Source organism: Thermobia domestica, chromosome 6, assembly GCF_964235325.1.
Source record: "Thermobia domestica chromosome 6, izTheDome1.hap1.1, whole genome shotgun sequence".
Lineage (NCBI taxonomy): Eukaryota > Metazoa > Arthropoda > Insecta > Zygentoma > Lepismatidae > Thermobia > Thermobia domestica.
This window is the reverse complement of record NC_137459.1, coordinates 264,681,467-264,690,202: the sequence shown is the minus strand read 5'-3', so window position 1 is coordinate 264,690,202 and position 8,736 is coordinate 264,681,467. Positions and strand designations below refer to the sequence as shown.

The window sequence follows — 8,736 nt, the reverse complement described above, 5'->3', positions numbered from 1 at the left end:
ATCGCAACTTTAATGAATTTTTCAATTTCATGATCTTTCCACTTCTTTAAATCTTGTTTCCTTTTTTCTTTTTCGAGTTTTAATCTTTGCCACTGTCTTGGGTGTTTTTTTTTTCAATTGGTGTGTTCCTAGAGCACTTTGATTCTTAAACCACAAATCACACCATTGACAATTTAGGGTTCCTTTCGTTTTGGGGCCACTACACTTAGGAACGTGACAGTGTGCGGCATGAGTTTTTCTAAAAACACCTTCACAGTTTTTACATTTTAGGATAAAGTTACCTATATGAACCGACTCTAAATGAGAAAAAAAAAATTCTCTTGTTTAAGAATAATAACTCACTGTGTTTGTAACACTCCAATTTTTCGAAAGGAAATGTATAAGTAACCGCTTCACCTTCATTATCAACTTCCTCACTATTTCGTATACTACTTGCACCACTCATTACGAGAATAAGCAATGTTTTCCAACACAAAAAATTGAGAAATAACTATAATTTTTTCTTGTTGATTTTAGTCACCGAGAACACATTTTCCATGTCTTGAAGTATTTCATACAAAAGATTCTCCCGCCACTACACTGCTGCTCGTAGTTCTTTTCTTTATAATTGTTCAGTTACGATGAATAATTAAATATTTTTTTCAATTAGTTGACAAAATTAATTTTTAATCGTTCTATTATTTATCACTTAAGATAATGGAATATTAATCACGAAAGAACTACTAAGGATAATACTTTGTTCTTTAGGATGATAAACTTTTCGCGCCAGAATTCTCACACAATAGTACGAACACATGCTATTCCTCTCAACGAAAATAGTCAATTCAGAATATTTAAGTAATTAGGTAATATTAAATATAGTTTTCCACAAAAAGTTAATGATTATTTAAGCACTTTTCACATATATATACTTAACTTTCACTAATTTCTAATGTATAAAGGCTACCAAGAAACATAACACTCCCAAGAACAGACAATCAGCATTTTCACAAATGTCACTATAATTTCAATAATTTTAATAAATAATCACAGTCCAGTCCATAGACAGGTTGATTTATTAATATTGAACACTATTAGCACCGTCCAAACCACAAACACAACCAAAAAAACCTTGAGTAGTAAGCCAAAAAAGTCGTCGTAATTCTCAGCAATAGATATTAGCAGAGCGATCCAGCAAGCCGACCATCTCCGACGAGTGCGTTAAAGGAATTAAATGAATTGACGGAAGGGCACCACCAGGAGTGGGGCCTGCGGCTTAATTTGACTCAACACGGGAAACCTCACCAGGTCCGGACACTGCAAGCATTCACAGATTGAGAGCTCTTTCTTGATTCAGTGGGTGGTGGTGCATGGCCATTCTTAGTTAGTGGAGCTATTTGTCTGGTTAATTCCGATAACGAACGAGAGACTAGCCTGCTAACTAGGCGTTGGAATCTTTCCTTCCAAAGTTCATGTCTTCTTAGAGGGACAGGCTGCCTCTAGCAGCACGAGATTGAGCAATAACAGGTCTGTGATGCCCCTACATGTTCTGGGCCGCACGCGCGCCACACTGAAGGAATCAACGTGTCTTCCCTGACCGAAAGGTCCGGGTAACCCGCTGAACCTCCTTCGTGATAGGGATTAGGGCTTGCAATTATGTCCCATAAACGAGGAATTTCCAGTAAGCGCAAGACATAAGCTTGCGTTGATTATGTCCCCGCCCTTTGTACACACCGCCCGTCGCTACTACCGATTGAATGATTTAATGAGGCCTTCGGACTGATACCCGGCACCTCCGTCTTGCGGTGGTACCGGCATGTCGGAAAGATGGCCAAACTTGATCATTTAGAGGAAGTCGTAACAAGGTTTCCGTATGTGATCCTGCGCAAGGATCATTATCAATTCATTCCCACTGCGGTGGTTGATGTGAAAAGTTTCTTATTATTGTGTCGTATCAGTTAGATTGACACCGTATAACGGGAGCCACAGATCTTGACAAGCGAAGGAGAGGCAGGTGAGCAGTGTCTTCCTTACAGTTGGGAAGCGAGCAGCAAAAACGGGAGCCACTGTCATCGGCGAGGTTAGCGTAGGCTACCTGTTGAAACAGAACGTGTGCCGTCTAAGGATTGGATTGATTGATTGAAAGGGGGTTTATATGGGCGCGTCGACAGCGAGGTCTTTTGCACCCTTCTCTGACTAGAAAAATGAAGTACCCAAAAACATAAAAGCATGGTATCACAGATATAATAAAGTAAAAGCAAAGTCTGGAGTACGTAAAAGGTGTTCAGTCATTTATGAATTAAAATGTCATAGCATTCAAGAAATGTGCAAACTCGATACACAAACACAAAGACGGGTTAGTACACAATGACAGGTTAATCTTCTCTGCCGGGGCAGCTCGGCAATAGGAAAACACACGTAGGGCAGCCCATAATTAGTATGGAATATAACAGTGCAGTAATAGAATAAAAGCAAGGAAATGCTATGACAAGCATAAAATCATGAAAGCTAAGAAATAGTAGATAAAATCAGAAATAAATTAATTAAAAGGAAACGTGAGAAATGCACTCACAGAGCATTCAGAACATGCAGCTTCTGCAAATAATTGAACATTTTCTGAATCATGGATTCATCATCACCAAGCAAGATTGCCATATCGGCTGGTAATCCAAGTCGAGCTCGCTCAGGAGCAAGAGGCACACATTCCACTAAGAGGTGACGAATACTCAGAAGCTGACCACAATGACGACACACAGTCGGAGGCGTACGTCGCAGAAGATGTGCATGGGTAAAATGACTATGTCCAATACGAAGGCGTGCCAAAGTCCGCTCTTCCAGGCGAGAAGATCGGGAGCTCGTCGACCAGACTCCAAGGTGGGGCTTCACTGCATGCAACTTATTGTGAATCTGCTCATCCCAGTGTGTCTGCCAGCGGTGAAGAAGAAGACGATCGATCACAGGACGAAGATCAGAGCTGGGAAGCGGTGACGGAGACTCAGGTCCTGTAAGGGCAGCTTCTCTGGCAACACGGTCAGCTCGCTCGTTCCCTGGAATACCAACATGGCCAGGCACCCAACAAAATTGGACATCGCAACCTGCAAGTCGTAAGGAACTGCAAGAGAGTAGAATTTGCTGAACTATAGGGTGCACACTTGACACATCCGTGAGACTATGTAAAGCGCTGCTGGAGTCAGAGCACAAGAGAACATGTCGGAGATTGCGTCGACGAATATAATACAGAGTCTCCAGGATAGCAACCAATTCAGCACTGAACACAGTGGAAGGAGGATGGAGCTTCAAGCCAGCGCTATGATCATCCGTGACGAAGGCACAACCAACAGAATCTTCATGCTTCGAACCATCCATGTAGAAGACAGCGTAGGTACGGTACGCATCCAGAAAAGAGAAGAACTCCTGACAAAATTGTTGATTGCTGGTAACAGACTTCTTAAATTGCGTTAGATGAAAGCTGACAACTGGTGGAAGAACTGTCCATGGAGGAATGGGCAGGACGCCCAATGGATAGATGGCAGCGACATCGAGTCCAAGAGAAGCACCAAGGTCTATATCACGAATGCCAAAAGGCCAGGTAGCAGTAGGTCGTGCTTGATATCTGTCATAGCGAGCACCAGCCTCAAGGGCAAAGGCCGAAGGATGGTTAGGTACGGCACGGATATGGATGTAATAGCGCAGGAGCAGGCAGTCCCGACGGTGGGAAAGAGATGGTTCATGAGCCTCGACATAGAGACTAGGAATAGGGCTAGTTCGGAAAGCTCCAAGCGATAAACGAAGGCCAAGATGATGTACAGAATCCAGATGACTTGAGATGGAAGGTCGAGCAGAACCATATGCAACACAACCATAATCCAATTGGGAGCGGATGAGGCTACGATATAGTCGCAACATCACCACACAGTCAGCACCCCACGAAAGATGAGACACCAAACGTAGTAAGTTCATGGAGCGGAGACAGTGGTACTTCAGGTCTCGAACGTGAACAGCCCAGGTAAGTCGTCGGTCAAACTCCAAGCCCAGAAAACGAACATGATCCACATAGGACAATCGAGAACAGCCAAGGAACAGCTCAGGATCATAGGCACAGTAACGAAGGCGACAAAAATGTACGCAGTGTGTTTTGGTGAGAGAAAAGCTGAAACCAGTAGTGGTAGACCATCGGTGAAGGCGGTTGAGCGCTAACTGCAACTGGCGAGTAACTGTACGGAGATCACGTGAGCGACAGTAGATAGTAAAGTCATCCACATAAAGCAGCCCATGAACAGAAGGGGAGAGCTGCGACATCACACTGTTCACTGCAACAGCAAACAAAGTGACACTCAACACACTACCCTGTGGAACGCCATTATTTTGTGGAAACGGAGCAGAGAGAGTAGCTCCAAGCTTGACTCTAAAAGAACGTTGTTGGATAAAATTCTGGATGAAGAGAGCCAAGTGGCCACGTAAGCCCCAGAGATGGAGTTGCCTCAAAATGCCATATCGCCAAGCGGTGTCATAGGCCTTTTCAAGGTCAAAGAAGATGACTATCAGATGTTCTTGATGACGAAATGCATCCTGAATAGCACTTTCAAGATGCGCCAAATGATCAGTAGTGGAACGGAAGCGCCGAAAGCCACACTGAAGATTGGAAATGAGACCATCGTGTTCAAGAAACCAGACTAAGCGGGTATTGATCATCTTCTCCAAAAGTTTACACAGACAGCTAGTCAAGGCGATCGGGCGGTAGCTTCCACGGGACGTGGCAGGTTTAGCAGGTTTCAAAATAGGAATAATGTATGCTTCACGCCAGGCATCGGGGAAGGAGTCTGAAAGCCAGATGCGATTGTACAGGTCAAGAAGATGTTGCTTGCCATCGTCAGGCAGGTGCCGGAGCATAGCATAACAGATGCCATCAGGACCAGGTGCCGTGTCCTTCGTAGAATCCAAAACAGCAACAAGTTCAGCAGTAGTAAAAGGCAGATTATAAGCTTCAGCGGTTGCAGAGCGGAACTGAAGTGGCGTACGTTCGGTGCGTTGTTTGTAAGTGAGGAATCCAGCTGAGTAGTGAGTAGAACTGGATACATCCGCAAAATGACGACCTAATGCAGCAGCAATTCTGTCCTGATCAGTGACCATTACACCATCGATAATAAGAAATGGAAGCGCAACGGAGGAAACATGTCCCTGTAGACGACGAATTTGCGACCAGACCGCTGTCATGGAGCTGCCAGCAGTAAGAGAAGAAACATAAGTGCGCCAGCTATGACGCTTAGCCTGCTTAATCAGATAGCGGGCTCGAGCACGAAGAAGTCGAAATTGAGCCAAATTATCAGCTGTAGGAGCACGATGAAAAGTACGTAGTGCTCGACGTCGGGCCAGAATAGCGTCACGAATCTCCTCTGACCACCAAGGAACGGTGCGTTTACACCGGGAACCAGCATAGATAGGAATAGAGTCGTGTGCAGCTGCAAGGATACTCTGCTGAAAGGCCTCACAATGACCATCAACAGTAAAACGTGGGTCTAAAGTGAAATGAAAAGTGGCGGAAAAATGATCCCAGTCTGCTCGACGGAGATTGTAGGCAGTGAACGGAGCAGAATGGATGAGCGGAAGACCATGCACAAGAGTAGGAAAGTGGTCACTGCCACAGAGATCATCATGCACGCGCCAAGTAAGATGGGCACCAAGTTGAGGACTGCAAATGTAGAGGTCCAAATGAGAGTAGGTACCAGTAGCAGTAGTAAAATGTGTGGGACTGCCATCATTGAGGAGCAATGAGTTAGTGTTGTCAAGGAAAGTGGAAATCTCTTGACCTCGTGGCTCAGTACGAGGAGAGCCCCACAGTGCATGGTACGAGTTAAAGTCACCCACAAACAGAAATGGGGATGGAAGCTGTCGAGCAATCTGTTCAAGATCAACAGCAGTAAAGGTGTCATGACGCGTAAGGTAGATACAACAAAAAGTAACAGGTTGCCTTAAGAAGACACGAACAGCTATAAGCTGGAAAGCACTATTCACATGGATGAGAGCAGAATGGTAAGCATCAGAGACCACAATTGCTACACCACCTGCTGCACGACCTGCAGTAACCTGATCATGACGATATACAGTGTAACCAGAGAGAACTGAGTTGCTAGTAGAGGTAAAATGCGTTTCCTGAAGACAGAATATGGTAGGATGAAACAATGTCAATAACTGCTTAAATTCCTCGTAGTGTGTGGAATAGCCATTTAAATTCCATTGAAGAAGGGACATGTTCAACAAGCATCGAGAACAGGAAGCGAGGTACTGCTCTTGCCCTTTCCACGGCCTTCCACAAGGGTAAAATCATCGAGCTCCTCCTCCACCATATCATCCATAAGAGACTCGTCATCACTAGGTGGACTACGTGACGTATGCTTCTGTTTCTTCGCCCCAGGTGGGCTAGAAGACTGGGTGCGTGAAGATTTCTTCGATGCCTTGGTAGAAGAAGCAGTGGAAGAGGGAGAGACAGCTTTGGAAGCTTGAGCCTGCAGCTGTGTTTTTCGTTCCTTCTTAGTGAGGGGTTTGGTAGGAGGCTGGCTGTTTGACTGCTTCAAAAACTGAGTTATGGAGGGAGTAGGAGCAGACGAGATAGAGCCAGCTGCCGGAGCGGCAGGAGGCTGAGAAGCAGAAATGGGCTTAACAATTCGTGGAGGCGAACGATCGTTCAAGGGAAGCTTAGGCTGCGATGCAGATGATGATCGGTGCTTCGTGCGAGATAGTCCTTGGTTCACAGATGTAGTGGTACGCCTTGGAAGAGACTGGCGCACTGGGAACCTCAACGTCAGTTTGGGTAGCAGAATTGACTGTCTGGGTACCTTGGGATCTGCTGGTCTTTAGAAGCGAAGAGAAACTGGTGCCGAAGTTGACTTTTGGCTGTAGTCTTCGTTTAGCCTCAGCGGCGGAGATCTTCTCGATTACCATCAATTCACGGATCTTCTTCTCAGCCAGAAAAGTAGGACAGTCAACTGACCAAGCTGGGTGGTCACCTTTACAATTAATGCACTTCCATGGGGCCACACATGGGGCCGGACTATGAGCTGCAGAACTACAATTGCCACAGATGGCAGAGGCATGGCAAGAAGGGGCTGAGTGGCCAAAATGTTGGCAGTTAAAGCACCGTAAGGGTAATGGTATGTACGGGCGGACCTTCAAACCGTGGTAGGCAACGTTCAAATGCGTTGGAAGGTCAGGTATAGCGAAAGTTATGATGTAAGAATCTGTGGGCTGTACTGTACTTTTTCTCTTTGTACTAATACGATGGACGTCTATCACATGGCTATCCTTAAGTTCAGCACATATTTCCGCCTCTGGTAACTCTCTCAAATCAAAGCAAGTAATGACTCCTTTGCTAGTGTTTAGCTGTCGATGAGGATCAACCAGAATAGGAACAGGTCCTAACTGCGTACTAGCGAGGAGTAATTTTGACTGTTTGTCTGTGGTCGTCTGAACAAGGAGCGTCCCATTCCGTAATTTGCGTATATGGCCAGAAGGAAACGTTCCTGTGGCAATGTGATGAATTTGACGATGTATTAGGAACGGTGACAATTTGCTTAATGCTCTAGCGGTTTCTGTTGATCTATCCTTAATAATTAAATATCTTGGTGCAAGACCAAGCTTTTCCTCTCTTTCTCTGTCCTGGGTGGGTAGTTGATGCGTATCCATAAATAAATGAAGCCCAAAATCCTCTCAGCTTCCCCGTCATGGTTCGAAGCGGCCAACGAGGCTGGCAGGTCCTACCTGCATGACCCTTGTCAGCAAGCTAAGCTGTGACACCAAGTCAAAATGACAAGGAGGCAGAGCCACTTGCACCGCCGACTGATGGGTACTTTTGAGAGGACCCACGTCCCACCGTGTAAGGGGAGGAACCAATGGTTCATTGGAGATTCCCGCACCGCAGACTCCCAGCATTCCCTTTCAGAGCATCACTCCTTCCGGTCCTGCTGGGTGCGCATGCGCTGCACTCCTCCGTCCCACGGCCCCGGGTCCAGCGTCATCCAAGAAAATCCAATCAAAACCAGTCCATTGCAAGGTTGTCTTCTAAAAGAGCAGTTCACATCCGAGGCTTTTATTTGTAACTACGCTCGGTCGCAGGTTTTAAATGCCTGTGATCGGCCCGGTACAACCCCCAACCTGGAGGACCAGTGGCTGATTGCAGTTCCGAAGAACTGGGCGATGGGGGCGCCACATCCCGACGCCGGGATCTAAGGATTGGAGTAGAATTATTTCGGTGCAGCAGAAGTCTTGAAATAGCTCTAAGAGAGTAAGACTTATTTCATCGGAGCAGGAGTGTTTAAAATGCTTGTGTCGGATGTCAGGTTCTGGGGTAGAACGGAAACTTGTCCTACAAGGACTCGAGTAGGCTGCGACTGCTTTGTGGGAGAAGTCTTGAAAAGGCTCGGAGGAGCAAGGCTTACACGTTAGTAGCACAAGAAGCCTTTAATACTATTTGGTCGGACGACTAGAGCTAGAATTTGCTGCTTTGTAGGCTAGTATCCTTTTCTGTTCAAGATGGCCTTCAATCAGAAACTGGTAGCCATTGTTTTTGGCTCAAACTCATGGGCAGCCTAAGATTATTCCTTCTGATGCAGGGAAAGGCTTTCGAATGGACACGCCCAACATTGTAGTTAGTGACCGCAGCTGACGGGGCAAACAGGAGGCAGTGCGGCCGCCGATGCGGTAAGTTAAACGAACATTAATATCTTGCACGGCATACGTGAAATGCTTTTGTAGAATTTTTAC

General features: G+C 45.8%; 1 pseudogene; it reads left to right on the top strand.

Annotated features, from left to right (window-relative positions):
- The first annotated feature begins 1,155 nt into the window (after positions 1-1,155).
- LOC145688629 (small subunit ribosomal RNA) lies at positions 1,156-1,877 on the top strand (annotated as a pseudogene).
- Positions 1,878-8,736: the final 6,859 nt, after the last annotated feature.